Consider the following 19,298-nt stretch of genomic DNA (forward strand, 5'->3'; position numbering starts at 1 on the left):
ATTTGGTTAAGGTGCCTCATGATTACGTTCTTCCTATCCCTCTTGATAGTAAATCATTTAGAATGTTTTCATTCCTCCTTTTGAATTTGGCTTTGAATCCACTGCAGGTTCCAATCTCTCATAATCTATAAGAGCCCTTTAAGAAACTAGCAGTTTTATACTCAAGTCCACATACCATGTTGAAACATGTAACATACTTTTTCTTTTACTGTGAACATGGTTGTTTGCCCCTCATGCCTCAAGTTGGAATAACAGTAAGCTAATAATATCACGTTTATCATCCCTACTATCATTCCTCACTATTCTCACCCAGAACATTTTTTTAAATGAGAAGCTGTATAGTTTTCCTGCATTGATATTGCAGTGTACTGGTAAACATAAACACTGAATCATGGAGCACAAATTCAGATTCTGACCCAATCAGCTGACTAAGAGGCATTTCAATAGATTTCATTAGAGGAAATGATGTGTGGGACAATAACTGAAGGTCATGGATTCAAAATCACTGGGAAAAGATTCTAGAGGTGAGATGAGAACATTTTTTCACTGTTGGTTGTCAGGATCTGGAACATGCTATCTGAAAGGGTGGTGAAAACTAATTCCATAAATAATGTTAAAGGGGAGCTAGGTGGGTACTTGAGGATGAAGAACTTACAGGTTTATGGATGAAAAGCTAGGTCATGAGATTAAACATTGCTCATCTATCAAAGGCATGACGTATCAAATGGCCTCTTTCTGTGCTAGAGGTTTCTGTGATTCTACAGGAAGAGAAGTACTGCCCCGTGTACCACACACCTCCAGTGGAATGGTGGGCTAAGCTGAAAGGTGAATCAACTCTCTGTGGAGCCAGTATAGCAGTGTCATTGACAAAATCCACCTTGCCCCTTGTCCTGATAATGTACTTAAATGATACATGGGCGGCAAAAGGAAATTAGTTTGTCTCCCATTTTCTGTTACTCACCTGAAAACTCCTGGCTTTGTGTATGGTTCCACAGACATTAGCCTGCCAGTGCTCTGGAAAGCCTCCCAATTGAACCTGATCTGGTCTTCATCCATCATCCACAGAAGCTCAAATTCCATCAAAAGTCATGAAATTGTAATTGGGAGTGGAAATGGGGGTTAGTTTACCTCCTCCTTGGACAAAGAGAGCCATTGTGGCACCCCTAACTACTGTCCTGATTGACAAATCAAGAATCAAAGCTGAGACTTCTGAAACCTTTTTATGTGGTCGAGGCACTGGTCAGTACATTCTCCAACAGCGCAGATTTTTTTTAAAACGGAGGAGAAAATAGATGACTGCTGTTTCCATTGCTAAGATACAGGGTGGAATTTTCCTGGCCCCTTGGAGGCAGCTTTGTAGCAGGGGGTGAGGGAAGGAATCGACAAACTCTGTTGGGACGGCAACCTGATGCTGTCCCGCCTCTAGGCATGTTTCCCAGTGTGGACTGCCAGGGGAAACAGCAGCCTGTTCCATGGAGGTGGTCAGCCAATTGATCCGCTTCAGGCCCCAATCAAGGGCCATTATACCATGTCAACTGAACTTTTTCAGATCCCCCTGCCGAGTCCAGAGTTAGGTGGCCTCCTGGCGGCAGGTTAATGGGCCAACGGAGCCCCTTCCCAAATCTCCAGTAATCCCCAGTCAAGGCTGAAATGGCTGTAGCTATGGCAACAGTTGTTCCTGTGGAGTGGCTTTCCCTTTGTAGTGACAGCCCTATCAGTTCTGGACCTTTTTTCTAAAATGTTCTGCAGCCACCTGAGAGCGCCTCTATTTTGAGACACCTTCATGTTCACCTACCAGCCTCAGCAGCGCTCACTTCTCTAACTGGGGCTGTCAGCATTCAGTACTGCCTTTCCACTCACTGGGCTTCTCCCCCACCACCCACCCCACTCCCCCCTCTGCCACATGCCCAGTCACGGTCCTTAATTAAACAGTGGAGGTGGCCTGTTAACCACCACTTACTGTAAGATTGCAACATCACGTGGATGGCAGACACCAGTGGGATGAATTCAGAATTGGCTCCAACCCTCAATTATTTTCTATATCAGAAGAATTCCACCTAGTTTCACAAGGTTTTGTGGGCACAAGAATTTACACTAAACTTATGCACTTCCAGGAACACCACCACCTGGAAGATCCCCTCCAAGTCACTCATCATACTAACTTGGAAATATATCACTGTCACTGGGCCAAAATCCTGGAACTCTCTCCCTAATAGCACTGTGGATGTACCTGCACCACATGGACTGCAGCGATTCAAGAAGTCAGCTCACAACCACCTTCTTAAGAGCAACTAGGGATGGGCAATAAATGCTGGCCCAGCCAGCGAATCCCACATCCCATGAATGAATAAAAATAAAACAGATTAGCGTGGCCATTGCTGTGTCACATTTACAAAGATGTGTTTCAGCAATTTTCCTGTGTAAGTTATCAAATGACCTTGAGGTAAAGAGTCATGAGTCAGAGTTATGATATTGTAGTGACTAGGAACTGCAACCATGTAATTTTTGAATTAATAGTTATTATGACGTGGCAGATGTTGTCTGCCAGGTGGACCAAATCAACAAGGGAAACTTGGCTATGCTATCACAATGGTTTTGCAATTTGTATTTATTATGAGAAGATATGTTCGTTGAATTCAGAAGTAATGAGTCCACTAACACCCTTGAGAGATTTTTAAAAATTAAATTAAAACATTTATTAACAAAAGAAAATATTTCAAGCATATACGCAAGATTACAGTTACTTAACGCTAGAACAAATCTTAAAATTCTAAATTAACCTAACTCCTAACAACGCACCTCCTTTAAGGCAACAGTCCAAAATAGATTTTAAATTTAAAACGCAAGCCAGTAAGTTGCCTCAGCTCCAACTTGACAGTGGAATTTCAAAGGATTTTCTCCAGCTTTAGTTATCGGACATAGCAGACTTTTGCAAAAATGGCTGGAGGCTTCTTTAAGGCTGTTTCACACACTTCCCTTTATATATGTTTCTCTCTCCTTAATCTGTAAATTCCATTGTTCCATATGTCTTTGCAAATTTACTTTTTGCACAATATAAAAATCTTTCATGTTGCCAATATGGCCTCTTTACTTTTGGGAAAAATACACACATTACTTGGCTTTGCTTATCTTACCAGTTGTAAACATTCTACCATCCCGTTGAAATCCAATCATATCCTTCACAATGGTATTGTCACTGGACTAGTATTTCAGAGACCCAGAGTCTCTGGGTCTGGTAACCTGGGTTTGAATCCCACGAAGGCAGATGGTGAAATTTGAATCCAATAAAAATCTGGAATTAAAAGTCTAATGATGGCCATGAAACCATTGTTGTAAGAAACCATCTGGTCTACTAATGTTCTTTAGTGAAAGAAATCTGCTGTCCTTACCTAGTCTGGCCTACATGTGACTCCAGACCCACATCAGTGTGGTTGATTCTTAAAATGGCCTCTGGACAAGAGCAATAAATGCTGGCCTAACCAGCGAGGCCCACATTGCATGAACAAATAAAATCCTTATATGCTAAGACCTCATCCATGTTTACTCATTAACATTTCAAGTACCCTTCTACACCTAATTCCTTTCGATAATTTCAAGCTTGCAGCCTAGCTGACTCCAATTCAATTAAATCACACACAGACAGAAACTTCTACACTCACACTCATAAACATACTTTACAATAAACCACAATATTATGAAAAATATTATAGTTTTGTAACATAGTTGTCTTAATGCCACTGTTGGACAATGAGAACATAAGCCAGATGGCAGGCGGCTGAAGAGCTCTATTGTCTTGATTCCTGTCTGGGAAAACGTGTGTAAATTGTCAGGTCTAAAAGAATAAAATTTCCATTTAGCACAATGATAAAGGCATTCCATGTAGTGAGTTGTGCATAGCCTTGTTGGGTCATGGTTTCATATAGTGTTGGCAGCATTTCAGCGTTTCAGATGAATGCCCACTGTTCATGCTTGAACCTCTTCGGCAGGGCTGTTCTGACTACCACAATTGCACTTTCTGTTAAGGATCATCAGGTCAGTGTTCTTTCCCCTACCTCTAGATCAAAGAAATAGTAGCTAATTGCAGCACCTCCATTAATGCCATAAGACCATAAGACATAGGAGCAGAAATTAGGCCATTCAGCCCATCGAGTCTGCTCTGCCACTCAATCAAGGCTGATAAGTTTTTCAACCCCATTCGCCCTCCATTAAGATCAGCTAATTCAGCAAAGACCAGGGATCGGATCCAGGAGCCACCTGGACTATGTGGCTCAGTAACACATAGAAAGAAGGAAAAGTAATGGCACATAAGGAGGCCATTCTACCCATCATGTGTTGATCGAAAAGGAGCTATCCAGCCGAATCCCACTTTCCAGCTCTTGGTACATAGCCCTGTAGGTTATGGCACTTTATGTGAATATCTAAGTATTTTTTTAAAATGTGATAAGGATTTCTACCCTTTCAAGCATGAGTTCCAATCCCCTCTAGATGAAAAACAAATTCTCAACTCAGCTCTCCTCTGGACCTTTTATCAATTACAGTGGCATAGTGGTAATGTCACTGGATGAGTAATTCAGAGATCCAGATGAATGCTCTGGGGACATGAGTTCAGTTCCACCACAGCAGCTGGTACAATTGAAATTCAATTAATAAAATCTGGAATTAAAAGCTAGCTTCAGTAATCGTGACCATGAAACTGTTGTTGAATGTCATAAAAACCCATCTTTAGGGAAAGAAATCTGCCATTCTTACCTTGTCTGGCCTACATGTGACATGAGACCCACAGCAATGTGGATGACTTTTAACTGCTCTCTGAAATGGCCTAGCAAGCCACTCAGTTCAAGGGCAATTAGGGATGGGCAACAAATGCTGGTCTTGCTAGCAATGCCCACATCACATGAAAGCATGAAAAAAAAACCTATGCTCCTGGTTATTGACCTTGCTTCCAAGGGAAATGGGTCTTTCCTGTCCACTGTTTCTAGGCCCCTCATTATTATATACATCTCAATTAAACCTCTCCTCAGTCTTGCTCAGTTCCAAAGAAAACAAATCCGATCATTTTTTTCTTTTGGTGAAAATTCTCCATTGCTGGCAACATCTTCATAAGTCTCTTCTCTGGTTCGATCACATCTTTCTTGTAATGTGGTGACCAGTACTGTACACAGTACTCTACCTATGACCTAACAGTTCAGCATAACCTCTCTGCTCTTATGTTCTGTCTTATATATTTAAATAGTTTACAGGTAATGACTGAATTTTTCTTCTGGCTTTGTCAGAGCTATTTAGTTACTAATTTAGGTGTATTTAAATTGACCTTCTCGTTTTTTTTAAATTCTTTTGTCTTCTGGAGCTTTGCAGAGAGAATGATTAGGCAATCTGTTCCAAAGGTCCCATTTGCACAGTAATGAGCAAGCCACTTGGATGTTGTCCTGGGATGTTTTTTAATTGAGGGCATTGCTGGTAAAGTAGGCATTTATAGCCCATCCTTTTTTGCCCTAAGAAGGTATAGGCGGGTCTTGAAGTGCTTGCAGTTGATACAACTGATCTGCTTGTTAGGCTATTTTAAAGGGCAGCAGGGGCCAATGCACCACCCAGCCTCCACCTCGACTGTTTATTTGGTGTTAGAGTTTGACTCCTTCAAAAATAACCCAGATAAATAACTGTTTAGTAAGAAATTAAAGTTGCAGAGTTAAGTATATAAAGAAATAATAAAATATTCCATAGAACACGATTGTTCATATAGGGACAAAAACATAAAATTGTGATTTGCGGAAAGAAACCAATTAGAGTAAAATATTGGTTTTGTAATTGAATATAGATGTTGTGGAGTTCTGCTCATTGGGCAAAATTTTCCCCTTGATGTGCGGGGGAGGGCCCTGTGTAGGGAGAGTGTCCTTACGTCACCGCCCGCCATTATGATATTTTGCTGGGCAGGCGCGCGGTGATGTCCGACATGCGCCTGCCATAAGTTAACAGGCCAGTTATGGCCCTTAACTCCCCAATCGATGCCGATATTTTGGCCCCCTTGCAATCTTCAGGTCAGCACACGGGTGCAACGGGCAGGCAGGTAGAACACATTTGTATTAACCTCATCCGTGGGCGGGATAAGAGGGCTCACTGGGGTCGCTGTGTGCACAGTCAAACATTTATTTATGAAAGTTTTTCAAAATTGTCTGTGTGATCTGCAGCGCTTCAAAACGCATACCAGCTACTTTTTCTGGACTCTTTACCTTCAGGTCAGCACTCTGCAGTGAGTAATCTTTTCTGGGCCGGCAGGTTTCAGGAAGCTTTCCCTTAGCCTGGGAATGGGAGCTGAACTGTCCACTGGAGGTGGCTCCTCTGTGGAGGAAGGGAGGGCTAGAATGGGGAGGTGGCCAGGAGTGCACATTCAGCCTCCGGGGAAGCCACCTTTGGCAGGATAGGCGCAGGCACAAGGGGCGCAGGGCCAAGAGGTAGTCCAAGGCAGAAGGGGCAGCAGAAGATGCCACTATCCTGCTGCCAGGGTATGTAGGCAGCGAAGCAGCTACCTCAATATGTCTGAGGTGCAGTGCTGAAGGAGACTCTGTCTCTCAAGGGAGACAGTCACTTCCATCTGTCAGATAATAGGCCCTGAGATTTCCGTAAACTGTGTGGATGGGCACCCCATGCCAGTGGCTCTGAAGGTCACAGCTGCCCTCAACTTCTCTGCCTCTGGCTCCTTCCAGGGCTCGGTAATGGTGTCTCCCAATCAGCTGTCCACACTTGTGTCAAGCAGGTTCAGGTGTGCATTGACCTTCATCCACTATCATTGGGACCAGGCAAGCCACACACAGTGAGCCAGAGGCTTTGCAGCGATTGCTGGCTTCCCCCATGTCCAGGGTGCAATAGACTGCACACATGTGGCCATCAAGGCGCCAGCAGGTGAACCTGGTGCTTTCACCAACAGGAAGGGCTTCCACTCCATGAACATGCAGATAATGTGTGATCACAGAATGCTGATTTTACAAGTCTGTGTAAGGTACCCAGGCAGCTCCCACAACGCCCACGTCCTCAAACACTCCCAAGTGCTGGGGCTCTTAGCACTGCAGCCTAGCTTGATGGATGGCTGCTGGGTGACGAGGACTATCGCCTCAGAAGGTGGCTCATGACGCCTCTCTGCCATCCAAGAACAGAAGCTGAGCAGTGGTACAATAGGTACCATGCCTCCACAAGGGCTGTAGTGGAGAGAACCATCGGTCTTCTCAAGCTTCCGATGCCTGGACCGTTGAGGCGGTGCACTGCAATACCCCCGAGATCGTGTCTCGGTGATATTGGGTGCGTGCTGCGCTCTCCACAATTTTGCGCTGGAGAGGGGGAACGCAGTGGACGATGAAGTCATCGATGTGTTGGCTGCGACTGCAAACGATGAGTCCAGCAGTGAGTCTGAGGATGAGCATGCACAGGGAAATGCTGAGGGGGTAGACGCTGACACGGGCATAATCCAGGGAGGCAGGGACACCCGGGAGGCTTCAATCCAACGGACCTTCAGCTAGCACACCACAGACAGACCACCAGGACAAATCTGGGCTGTAGGCTCGATACTCGACACCTAAGTGCAAAACTTGCCAGGTTAGGAACAATCAGTAAAGGTCTTGTTAATAAAGCTGAATGTCCAACAAAGCACTCATTACAGTTTTGGAAACCATACACATGAAGAAGAAAAGAGGCACCCTCAGCCATGGTGACACATCTGAATTTAATATGTCAAGCAAATCAACTTATTCCAAAGAAAAGACAATAGTGTTACAAAAACAAAACAAATCATAAGGACCTCATCTCGGGCCAACACGAAAGCACCAGTGAAAAACTCGTGGTGTGCCTAGGCTGCCTTATGTTTCGTTTCTGGGTACTACGTCTTGGTGCTGCCCCATCACTCAGAGTGGCATCTGAGACACCCTGCTGACTCTGCTGTCCTGTTGGCCTCGACGACCTTGGCAGTCATCCTCTGGCCTGTGGAGCCAGTGCTGGCCCTGCCTAGCAGGGAGCTGCCAGTCACACAGCTGGCATCTCCCCAGTCGTCGCAGCCTCACTGGATGGTACGGTCACTGGGAGAGGGGCGGAGGAGCCGCCGCCCTCATCCGGAGCGCCCTGAGAAGTGCCCACAGAAGACGCCAGGCAGCTGCTGCGCCGACATGAGGTCGCTTCGGACCTCCCTGCTCACCATGGATGGATGGGCACCGAGCTGGGTTACTTGGTGCCCAAACCATCTCCCACACTGGCACTGACCAGCTGAGGTCAATGCCGATGTGAGGACTTGCTGGTCTGAGTGCATCCCCAGGAAGCCCTGACGGGTCTCCTGGAGTAGCCTCTCCACGAGAGTCACCACTCTCTCCGTGGATGGTGTTCGGACCTGTGGCTTATTGCTTCAGCGATCATTGGCATAGACTTCACTATGGAGGCCAAGCAAAGCCCCATGTATCTCCCCAGATGCTGCTGCACACCCAGCTACATTTCCTGCACCTGCTACATCACGGACGACTCCAGAGGCACATCGTCAGGCACCAACTGAGCATGTGCCTCATCCCCTGCAGTCCTCTGACTGCTGGCACCTTGGGCACTCTCTGTCTCTGCCAGTTCCTCCAGCAACTGTGAAGTGCCCTCACCACTGTGTCTTGGGACACTAGCCAATGTTCAAATTCCCACCGATGTGCTAGTATCTGTGCTGGTGCCTGCCTTGCAGAAATGGTGTGATGCTGGTAAAACATCAGGCCCCCCAGGTGTGAGAGGTGTCCTCTGCTGCTCCTCCTCCTGGCCCTGCTCCGATGATGCTGAAAGGAAGAATGAGGACAGTGATCAGTTAACGTGGAGACAATGTCAAAGTGCATCCCTGTCCCCCGGATCATTATGCGCTCATCCTTCCATAACCAATGGTCAAGCCATGTTGCAAAATTAAATCAATTAACATTCAGCACTGCTATGGCTGTTGGGAGAACAATGCTGACCTCACTGTTGGGCATAAATACCTGGTCGTGGTACCCCAGCCTTACCGACACCCGTGGACCTTGGCACATGGCGCCTCTCCAGATCCAGGGCCTCCTGCTCGAAGCGGCTAAGAATGACTAACTGCGCCTGGCCATCGCCAGTCCTCGCACGCTCTGCCACGTTATGAGCATTCTTCTCCTGAAAATGAGAGATGAGCATTGATTAGTGCAAATTGCACATGGACTCTCTTCGCGCACAGCCCGCCCCAACCAGAGTGGGACATATCAGGGCTTCAGTGCCTCCTTACCCCGCTACAGCCAAACACTCACACAAAGATGCTAGGTCTGCTCCCCACCGCCCCCACCCCTCCCTTGGACACATGCTGCCTACATCACATTAGGCACCATGTGGTATATCCTTCCATAGCAAGGAGGCGCAAGCAGATGGTTCATTGCCACGCCACCTTGAAGCTCCCCTCCCAACATGTCATCACCCTGACTTGGACATGTCCTGGAATTCAAACACAGCACCTAGTTGCAGCTCCTCCAGGTTGCCCCCAAACCAGTCAAGTGGGACTCAGTGTAACATGCTGCGGGGGCAAAAGACATCTCTTCATCACCCTCTCAGGCTGACCTCAGCATGGGGAGTATCTGCTTGCCCACCCAGCAAAGGGCAAAAGCCATCAATGATTTAATGCAGTCACTACACAGACTTGTGAGGGGTTGTAAGCCGACCTGCTGGGTTACATGACCAATGCAAACATGGTGCTCACCCTGCCAGAGTGCAACAAGTCGTTGAAGCGCTTGCGACACTGGATCCAGGTGTGCCGCGCCATGTTGTGGAAGCTCACCACCTCCACCATCTCCTCCCAGTCATGTGGGGAGGGGCCTCCTCTTCTCATCCTGGGGAACCACACCTCCCGCTGTGCTGCATCACTTCAAAGAGGGCAGCTAGGCAGTCATCCAGAAATTGAGGGGCACACTGGCCCCCCTACCCTACCTCCAGCCTGGCCTGTCCCGCTGCCCTACCCTCCAGCCTGGCCTGCTCCGCTGGTCTATCCTCTGGACTGGCCTGCTCACCAGAAGCCCTCTGGTGAACCCTTCCAATTGCCATTGTGAGCAGCCTTGCAAAAGCTGCCAGCACTTCATATAAACAGGCTGCCGGGTCGTCATTGGACCCGGCGGACAATGCACTCCCGTCGCCGCCCGCCCACTCCTGCTGTCCTCGGGAGTCACGCATTACGCTCGGCGGGCCTTAATTGGCCCGCCCGCATAAAATGGCAGCACGGACTGGATTGCAGGCAGCAATCAGGTCCGCCCTCCCCGCCAACCAGAAAATTCAGTCCATTAAGTTTTGGGACAGGGGAATATTTATGCAGAGTTTTCTTTGGAGATTAAATGTTTACGGTAGAGCCAAAGTATGGTAGATGTAGTTACTTGTGCAAGGAGCAAGCTCTAATCATTTAAGTGTTCTTATAGTTGTTCTGAGCTTTCTTATGCACACTGAACACAAATGTAAGAGTAGCACTTCTGAGTTAGACCAGGTCTTGAGCATATACCGTTGCTGAAGGAGTGAAAGATCCCATGACACTATTCAAAGGAGAGCAGGGAGTTCTCTCAGTCCCGGTCAAAATTCCTCTGAGTAAACTCCACCAAGGCCATTGCTGTCATTCTACTGCTACCAGTGGGATTTTGTAATTTGGAAGTTGGCTGTTGCATTTATGAGAGAACTCCCTTCTAAAATAATTAATTCAATGCGAAGTATTTTAGGAAGCTCTGAAACATTGATCAGGCACTGTATAAATAGAAGTCTTTCTTTTCTAACATGTTCCAGAACAAATAATCAGATAACAGCTAGATTTTCACATAACAGATGGTGCATTACTGAGATAAAAACAAAAAAACTGCGGATGCTGGAAATCCAAAACAAAAACAGAATTACCTGGAAAAACTCAGCAGGTCTGGCAGCATCGGCGGAGAAGAAAAGAGTTGACGTTCGCAAACTGGAGGAACAACACCTCATCTTCCGACTAGGGACTTTACAGCCTTCCGGACTGAATATTGAATTCAACAACTTTAGGTCGTGAGCTCCCTCCCCCATCCCCACCCCCTTTCTGTTTCCCCCTTCCTTTTTTTTTCCAATAAATTATAAAGATTTTCCTTTTCCCACCTATTTCCATTATTAAAAAAAACCCCACTAGAGCTATACCTTGAGTGCCCTACCATCCATTCTTAATTAGCACATTCGTTTAGATAATATCACCAACTTTAATTTTAACACCTATGTGTTCTATTGTACTATTGTCGTTGACATCTTTTGATGATCTGCTTCTATCACTGCTTGTTTGTCCCTACAACCACACCCCCCCCCCCCCCCCCCCCCCCACCACCTCTCTGTCTCTCTATCTCTCCGCCCCCCACACACACACCTTAAACCAGCTTATATTTCAGCTCTTTCCTGGACTCGAACTCAAGTTCTGTCGAAGGGTCATGAGGACTCGAAACGTCAACTCTTTTCTTCTCCGCCGATGCTGCCAGACCTGCTGAGTTTTTCCAGGTAATTCTGTTTTTGTTGTGCATTACTGAGATTCTTTCAGTTATATAAATGGGTGGTTATGCAATTGCATTTAATCTACTCCTGATTTCCAGGTTTTTAAATTAATGACGGAATGTTTGTAGTGCACCACCACAGACACAGTGTTCCATATCTATTTTCCAATCACGGTCTTCAAAGTGTTAACAAACCGGCCTGGTGACTGATTTGTGCAGCCACTGTTTAAGATGGCAGATGACAGTGTGAGTGTCGCATTGCTGCTGTCTTAAATGAGTCGCGCTTTATTGCTCCACTGCAGTAAGCTGTACTGGTTGGTAACAGAGTGGTTCTGTAATGATTTCAGTAGCCAGCATCAGGTGTGATCAAACTGTCTCCCATAATAATCTAAAGGTAAATGATGTAGGGGGAAAAACTAAACTACGGTGGCTATTTCAGAATCACTGAGCAAGAGGTGAGCCACTATGGAATATTGCATGAGTTCATAGTTAATAAAAATGAAAAGACCTCAACAAATTTACTGACTTTTCATTCATGAAGTTATTTTGGGGTGGTTGGAATTCTCAGTTAAGCATGAAAGAATAATGTTTGGTACTAACACAGAACCATTTTTACGTACACTAATGTTTTTATAATTAAAGTTTGCACACAAAAGCAAATGTGGTGACAAAAAAGGAAAGAAATTTGAAACGTCCACTGTGTCTATTTCTCCTTTAATTGCAAACTCTCTTTGAAAATTTGTCCCTGCCTTCCCTCAAGACACTGACTGCTTGCTGGTGTCTATTCTACAGGTGCATCAACCAGAAGACCATTGTTCATGGGTAAACCTAAACAGTCACTTGGTGGTTAGGCATCAAGAGCCCAATGCTAATCTTTTCATGTAGCAATCAGTGGGGAAACTTGGTTGATATTTATTTTCTTTAGTCAGAGAACTGTAATTAATAGAAAGAATGACCATGCATTTATTACCTTTGCCACTGAAGGTGGGCGGAGGTAATGTTTTCATTTCTGTTTGTAAACAAAATATCTCAAAAACTAATTGACGGTTTGAACGAAACTTGATGTGCAGATAGGGGAAGGCCCAAGGAAGGACTGATCAGTTTTCCATGAAGATGTAGATCCGGACTCTGGAATTTTTTAAAGGACCCATTAGCATTGGGAGATAGGGTGAATTGACTTTTACTAGAATGTTGTAGGTTGTTTTATTTAAAATGTTATGGATTGTCTCAGCTGCTGTGATGAAATTTATCACAGCTGTCAGGACCGCCTAAACGCTTTACAGCCAGTGAAATTTTGTAGTGTAGTTACTATTGTAATATAGGAAACACAACAGCCAATTTGAGCACAGAAGCTCCCACAAATAGCAATGTGACAATGACCAGGTAGTCTGTTTTAGTGATCTTGGTCGAGGGATAAATATTGACCAGGACAATAGAGATAACTCCCCTGCTGTTCTTCGAAATAATGCCAATTTTACATTCACCTGAAAGAGCAGACAGGGCCTCAGTTTAACATCATTGTTATGTTCTGATAAATTTCAGACATAAAATTGGAACCTTGATCTGACTGGATCTCTACCAGTAGTTCATATCGAGTAAAGAAAAAAACTGGATTAACTTCTCTACCACTACTTTAGCCATAATTGTCCTTAAAGGGATGGCCTCTGGAAATTGAGTTATCATATCCATAATAGTAAGGGTATGCTGGTGTCCTGCTTTCGTTTTTGGTAATGGTCCCACACAGTCCACTAACGTTCTACTAAATGGTTCCTCAAAAACTGGTGTGGGAATTAGGAGTGGCAGTTGGATTGCATGTTTTTTTACCTACCATTTGGCAAGTATGGCATGTTTTACAATATTGCACCTTATGAAGACCTGACCAGTAAAACTTCCAGATTATCCACGTTTGAGTTTTCCATATCCCTACATGTCCTGCCATAGGAATTTCTTGTGCTATTTTTACAATATTTGGGCAGTACAATTACCTGATGAACAAGCATCCACTCCTCATCTGCAGGTATGTGAGAAGGTCTCCAATTCCTTATTAGAATTCCATTTTTAATGTAATAACATTCTGGAACTTGCTCAACTTTGGCTTCAGTTTGGGCTGATTGTGCTATCTTAATTCTGGATCAGCTTATTGATCCTCAACTAGAGAAGATTTGTTAAACACCTATTTTTGGATTATCTAAGTCTTTAAACAAAGTTTCACCCAGCCAAATATCTGTCTGTGGTATCACTTTGACCTACGATGATGGACTTTGCTTAGCCATTGCTCGGGTCGTCACACACAAAGGAAAAATTCCTGGAACCTTTTCCTGTAACTTCTCCATCTCTTTAACCTCATTTGGGCTTTCTGTAATTACTGAAGAAGCTACCACCTTCACTCCAGCTAAATAATTTCCCAGGAGTAAATCAACTCCATCTACAGGTAACTTTTGAACAACCCTTACTGTCACTGTCCCAGGCATCAGGTCACATTCCAAGTGCATCCGGTGCAAAGGTAAGGCTATATACTCCTCACCAATACCATTGATTAAAACTTTGGAAAAGTTATGCCTTTCCCCGGCAAAAGTGTTTGGTTGGCTCCAGTATCTCTTAGAATGATTATAGATTTAGCTGTCTTTTTGAGGGATAAGGAGTTACTTTTCCCTTGACAAAAATTCTTTATCACTCTCACATATCTCATTCACCTCTCCTGAACTCTCAGCAGTGTTCACACTTGGTTTCACAGCTGCAGTTAACGCTACAACTTGATCTGTTGTACTTTCAGTCAGGGCTCCTTTTCCTGAATCACCTTTACGTACCCCAGTAAGTCCTATGGATTTCCTGCGCAACTTCCAGCAATCACCACGACCATGCCCCACCTTGTTACAATGGAAACACCTAGGTCTTCAAATATCACTTCCAGCCGCAGCACCTTCTTTGGCCTGAGCAAGTGCTTCCGGGGAATTCCCATCTGCCCTTCTCTTCCCTGGCTACTTGCCTTCCTTTCACTTTCCCAACTTCTATCCTTCCTGGGTTTGTAGGGGCGACGGAAAGAGGGTTTGGATTTATGGGCTAGCTCACAAATGTCGGTCATCTCTGCTGCCTGTCTTCCTGTTGCGGACCCTCTGGTCTTCAACATAGGTTCTAACTACTGGAGGAAGTGAATTTTTAAATTCCTCCAAGAGAATTATTTCCCTAAGAGCTTTCATATGTTGCCCCTAACTTTAATGCCCATATCCAATTGTCAAAATTACTCTGCTTTACCATTTCAAATTCAATATAGGTCTGCCCAGGCTGTTTCCTGATGTTATGAAATTTCTGCCTGTATGCCTCAGGGATCAACTCATATTCACTAAGAGTAGCCTTTTTTGCTGCACCATAGTCCACAGAAACCTCTTCTGATAGCAATGCATAAACTTCATGAGCTCTACCCACCAACCTTCTTTAAGAGCAATGCCCAGATTTATTTTGACCATTTCATTTGCTTAGTTACCTTTTCAAATAAAATACAGAATGCCTGTGCATCCCTTTCCTCAAACTTTGGGAGAGCTTGCACAAATTTAAACATCTCCCCACTGGGCTTTGGGTTGGAGGTTTTTTTCATCATCAGAACCTCCCTCAGGGTCTGAGGCCTCTTTCTTAAAGTCCAGCCATTTAAGCCAATATTCCCTTTCTTGTTCCTTCTCTCTCTCCTCCATTGCTAACATCTCCTTTTGGAGGTCAAGTTCTCTTATCTTGCTCCCTTTCTCTCCCCTGCCTTCCTGCTTGCTCCCTTTGAAATGCTCAGCCACCAGTTCAAGTTTTTTTAGTTACTTTTCAAATTCAAGTTTCTTCATTCACAACTGGATCTGAGCTAACTATCACGACTCAAGATAAAAGCAAAATACTGCAGATGCTGAGAATCTGAAACAGAAACAAAAATTGCTGGAAAAACTCAGCAGATCTGACAGCATCTGTGAAGAGAAGGACAGAGTTAATGTTTCGAGTCCAGATGACTCCTCTTCAGAACTAAAGAGAAGTAGTAATGTGGTGAGATATATACTGTTTAAGGGGGGGTGGGACAGGTAGAGCTGGATAGAAGGCTAGTGATTCGTGAAGGTAAAAGAGAGATTGCAAAAGATGTCATAAACAAAAGGTCGAAGGGGTGTTGATGGATAGGACTGGGTGACCACTTTGCGGAACACTTTCGGTCTGTCCGCAAGCATGACCCAGACCTTCCTGTCGCTTGCCATTTCAACACACCACCCTGCCCTCAAGCCCACATGTCCGTCCTTGGCCTGCTGCAGTGTTCCAATGAAGCTCCACGCAAACTGGAGAAACTGCACCTCATCTTCTGATAAGGCACTTTACAGCCTTTCAGACTTAACATTGAGTTCAACAACTTCAGATAATGAACTCTCTCCTCCATCCTCACCCCTTTTTGATTCTCTTTTTTCAAATATTTATTTTTTAATTTTAATTTTTATATATTTTCCCCCACCCATTTCTATTATTTTTAAAATTTATTTCCATTCATTGTTTTATCCCCACCTTTTAGTGTATTTTGATCCTTTCTCCCACACCATCCACCCCACTAGGGCCATCTGTCACTTGCTCATCCTGCTTTCTACTCTTAATGTCACCATTAGCACCTCCTTTAGCCAGTATCACCACCATCAACACCCCTTCGACCATTTGTTATGACATCTTTTGCAATCTCTCCTTTGCCTTCACCTAGCACTGGCCTTCTATCCAGCTTCATCTGTCCCACTCCCTTTAAATAGTATATATTTCACCACATTTCTACTCTTTAGTTCTGAAGAAGAGTCATCTGGACTCGAAACTCTGTCCTTCTCTCCACAGATGCTGTCAGACCTGCTGCGTTTTTCCACCAAAGTTTGTTTTTGTCATGACTCAAGCCCTACTGTTACCCGGACCGCAACAAATGTGAAAAAGTTTGACCAAACCACCAGATTGCCCCAATTCTACCTAGCTGTTTAATTTAGGTTAACAGAATATGAGCACCAGGCTTGTAAACTTAATAAGTAAATATCTGTTTATTGAACAAACTGTCATTAACCAGTGGCAAAAGAAAGAAATATGAACTGCTAATTTCTAACTCTGTAACCTCAACTCTACCCGTTCTTAAACCATTATACACACACATACAGGACACACAAAAACATGGATTTTAAGGTTGGGATAAAACACTTCTTTAGCATCAATTCCAGAGTCAAGGATTCAATGGGTTGATTTCGATCCAAAGTCCTTGCAGTTTTTGATGTTCTTGTTGTCTTCCAGCACTTGAGTATTTAGTTCACTGGTTGAGCACTTGCCTTCTTTCAATGTCTCTAATAGTGATTTTCCCTTTGCCTTTTGACAGGGGTTTTCAGAGAGAGCAGGTTATAGAGATAGGAGAAAAAGCCAGCTGGCTATTACTGTGGAATTACTGGAATTTTACACACACAGGAGAGAGAGGTTTTAGGTCTTTTTCCTTTCCAGCTAGGAGCTATTCTGCTGCACTGCTCTCACACAAAACCTGGTCACCTGGTCGGGAGCCAATTAAAACATTGGCAGGCAGCTCCCTTGGTCCAGGACTCCTTTCCAGCACCAACTTGTCTTTCATGGCACACTTTACTCCAGGACTGCAACATTGTATGTATCTTTCATCCTGTTCCAGTGGACATGTCTTTCAAACTGCAGCAATTGTACTTTTAATCCACAGTCCAGCAGAAAATAAAATGATATGTTCTTTATAACAGTCCAACAGAAATAAAAATATATGTTCCTTACATAATTCAATTGACTCACCCTTTGAAGAACTTGGTCTCTCTGGTATCCCTTCCAATTTCAAATGCTGCACTATAACCTTGCCACTATGGGTAATTCTAGCTCCAACTTATCTGCCAATTCCATCAGCTGAGTCTTGGTTATTTTTTGTAAATCTGTTAGGGTTATATTTTCCATCTGTAGAAAAATCAAAGCAACTTCCAACGCCATTTTAGTTTGCCAATGTATAAGAAACCTGGTTTCCGTCCTTTTAACCCTTAGCAATTATTATTCCACGTCCAATCACCTGCTGTCCACCTTTCAAATCCCACAAGAGCCTCCAATTTAAGTTACGACCGGGACGGGAGGAGTATGCAGGTTATCAAATCCCACTATTCCGCAGGCTGTACCATTAATTTAAAGGTTTAATTTTCTCACCAAAGTGGCCAATTGTGTACCTATACTTCTAGTACCCAGAAGAAAAGAGACTCTGACCAGGCACCTTTCAAAGAACTCAATGATTCAGTTATTTTAGAACAAAACTTCTTTTAACAAGTTGCAAGTACTGGTTAACACACAGTTGTAATTGGGAAGTATAACTATCTATCTCCTCCTAAAGAATTCCCCCAGCATAAACGCACATACACAGACAAACAGATAGACTCTCCCTGCAGAGGTGGGCTTTGGAGGATGGGAATTATAAAATAAAGGCTAAAGTCCGCAGGGTCTCAACGCCATTGACCTGGAGTTCTATCATGTGAAGACGGGCTGCTGTCCCAGTGGATGTCTGGAAATTCTCTCAAACTAGTCTCAGCTTTGCAGGTCCAAATGCAGACTGGTTACACTCAGATGACGGTTCTCTGGCTACAGTTTGATAGCCACACACAATTTTAGGCAAGGTAGAGAGAGGGAGCCAGCTAGAGTAGCCTTCCTTCTTCAGCTTGTCCCCCAACAAAACTGCCTTGAAAATAAGCAGGTTTACAACTTAAGCTTTCTTCCTCTCACCCATGTGATTTCCAGCAAGTTACCAACCTAACTTTTCAGTTTTTTCTCCCATCAGTTAAAGTGATTGCTTTTCAAAACAGACAACCAGATCTCCCTCATGTACCGTAAATGTCAGGTGATTTCTTGGAAGAGGCTGACTTGTTGACAGTTACAAGGTGAACTTATGACCTTTTTTAAAAAAAGCCCCAGGTTACCATACAAATGTCCAGATCATGCCATGTCATTCCATTTTGTAAATAAAAAATTCAGTCTCGAGAGATATGATTCTAACAGTTTCGAGTCCAATATGACTCTTCTTCAGAACTGCTCAGAGGCAAAAATGTGATGAGTTTTGATGTGATGTGATGGGACCCTCTGTCTTTTTCGAAAGCATAAAGCTTATCACGTTTCTAGGGGGAGGCAGTGACGTAGTGGTATTGTCGCTGGACTAGTAATCCCAGGTTTGAATCCCGCCACGGCAGATGGTGGAATTTAAATTCAGTACAAACCTGGAATTAAAAGTCTAATGATGACTGTGAAAACAATTGTCAAATTGCCGTGAAGACCCATCTGGTTCACTAATGTCCTTTAGGGAAAGAAACCTGCCATCTTTATCTACCCGTCTACACGTGACTCCAGACCCACAGCAATGTGGTTGTATCAAACTGCTACAAAGTTACAAAAAAGGAATGAAACCAGACAGACGACTTGGCATCAACCTAGGCACTGGAAAAGACAACGGCAAACTCAGCCCTGTCGACCCTGAAAAGGCCTCCTTACTAACGTCTGGGGGCCAGTGCCAAATTTGGGAGAGCTGTCTCACAGACTAGTCAAGGAGCATAGTCATCCTCACAGAATCATACCTTGCAGATAATGTCCCAGACACCACTATCACCATCCCTGGGTATGTCCTGTCCGTGCTGGTGGGACAACACAGACCCAGCAGAGGTGGCGGCACAGTGGTATACAATCGGGAGGGAGTTGCCCTGGGAGTCCTCAACATCGATTTCAGACCCTGGACCCCATGAGGTCTCATAGTATCTGGTCAAACATGGGCAAGGAAACCTCCTGCTGATTACTACATACCACCCC

At 44.4% G+C, this 19,298-nt stretch overlaps 1 protein-coding gene across 1 annotated transcript in view; it reads left to right on the plus strand.

The window, feature by feature from the left end:
* The window catches only part of grk3 (G protein-coupled receptor kinase 3), a 265,444-nt gene that overhangs the window by 175,920 nt on the left and 70,226 nt on the right, over positions 1–19,298 (plus strand). The gene's annotated exons all lie outside the window — the stretch shown is intronic.

This window comes from Carcharodon carcharias, chromosome 13, assembly GCF_017639515.1.
Source record: "Carcharodon carcharias isolate sCarCar2 chromosome 13, sCarCar2.pri, whole genome shotgun sequence".
In the NCBI taxonomy this organism is placed as follows: Eukaryota; Metazoa; Chordata; class Chondrichthyes; order Lamniformes; family Lamnidae; genus Carcharodon; species Carcharodon carcharias.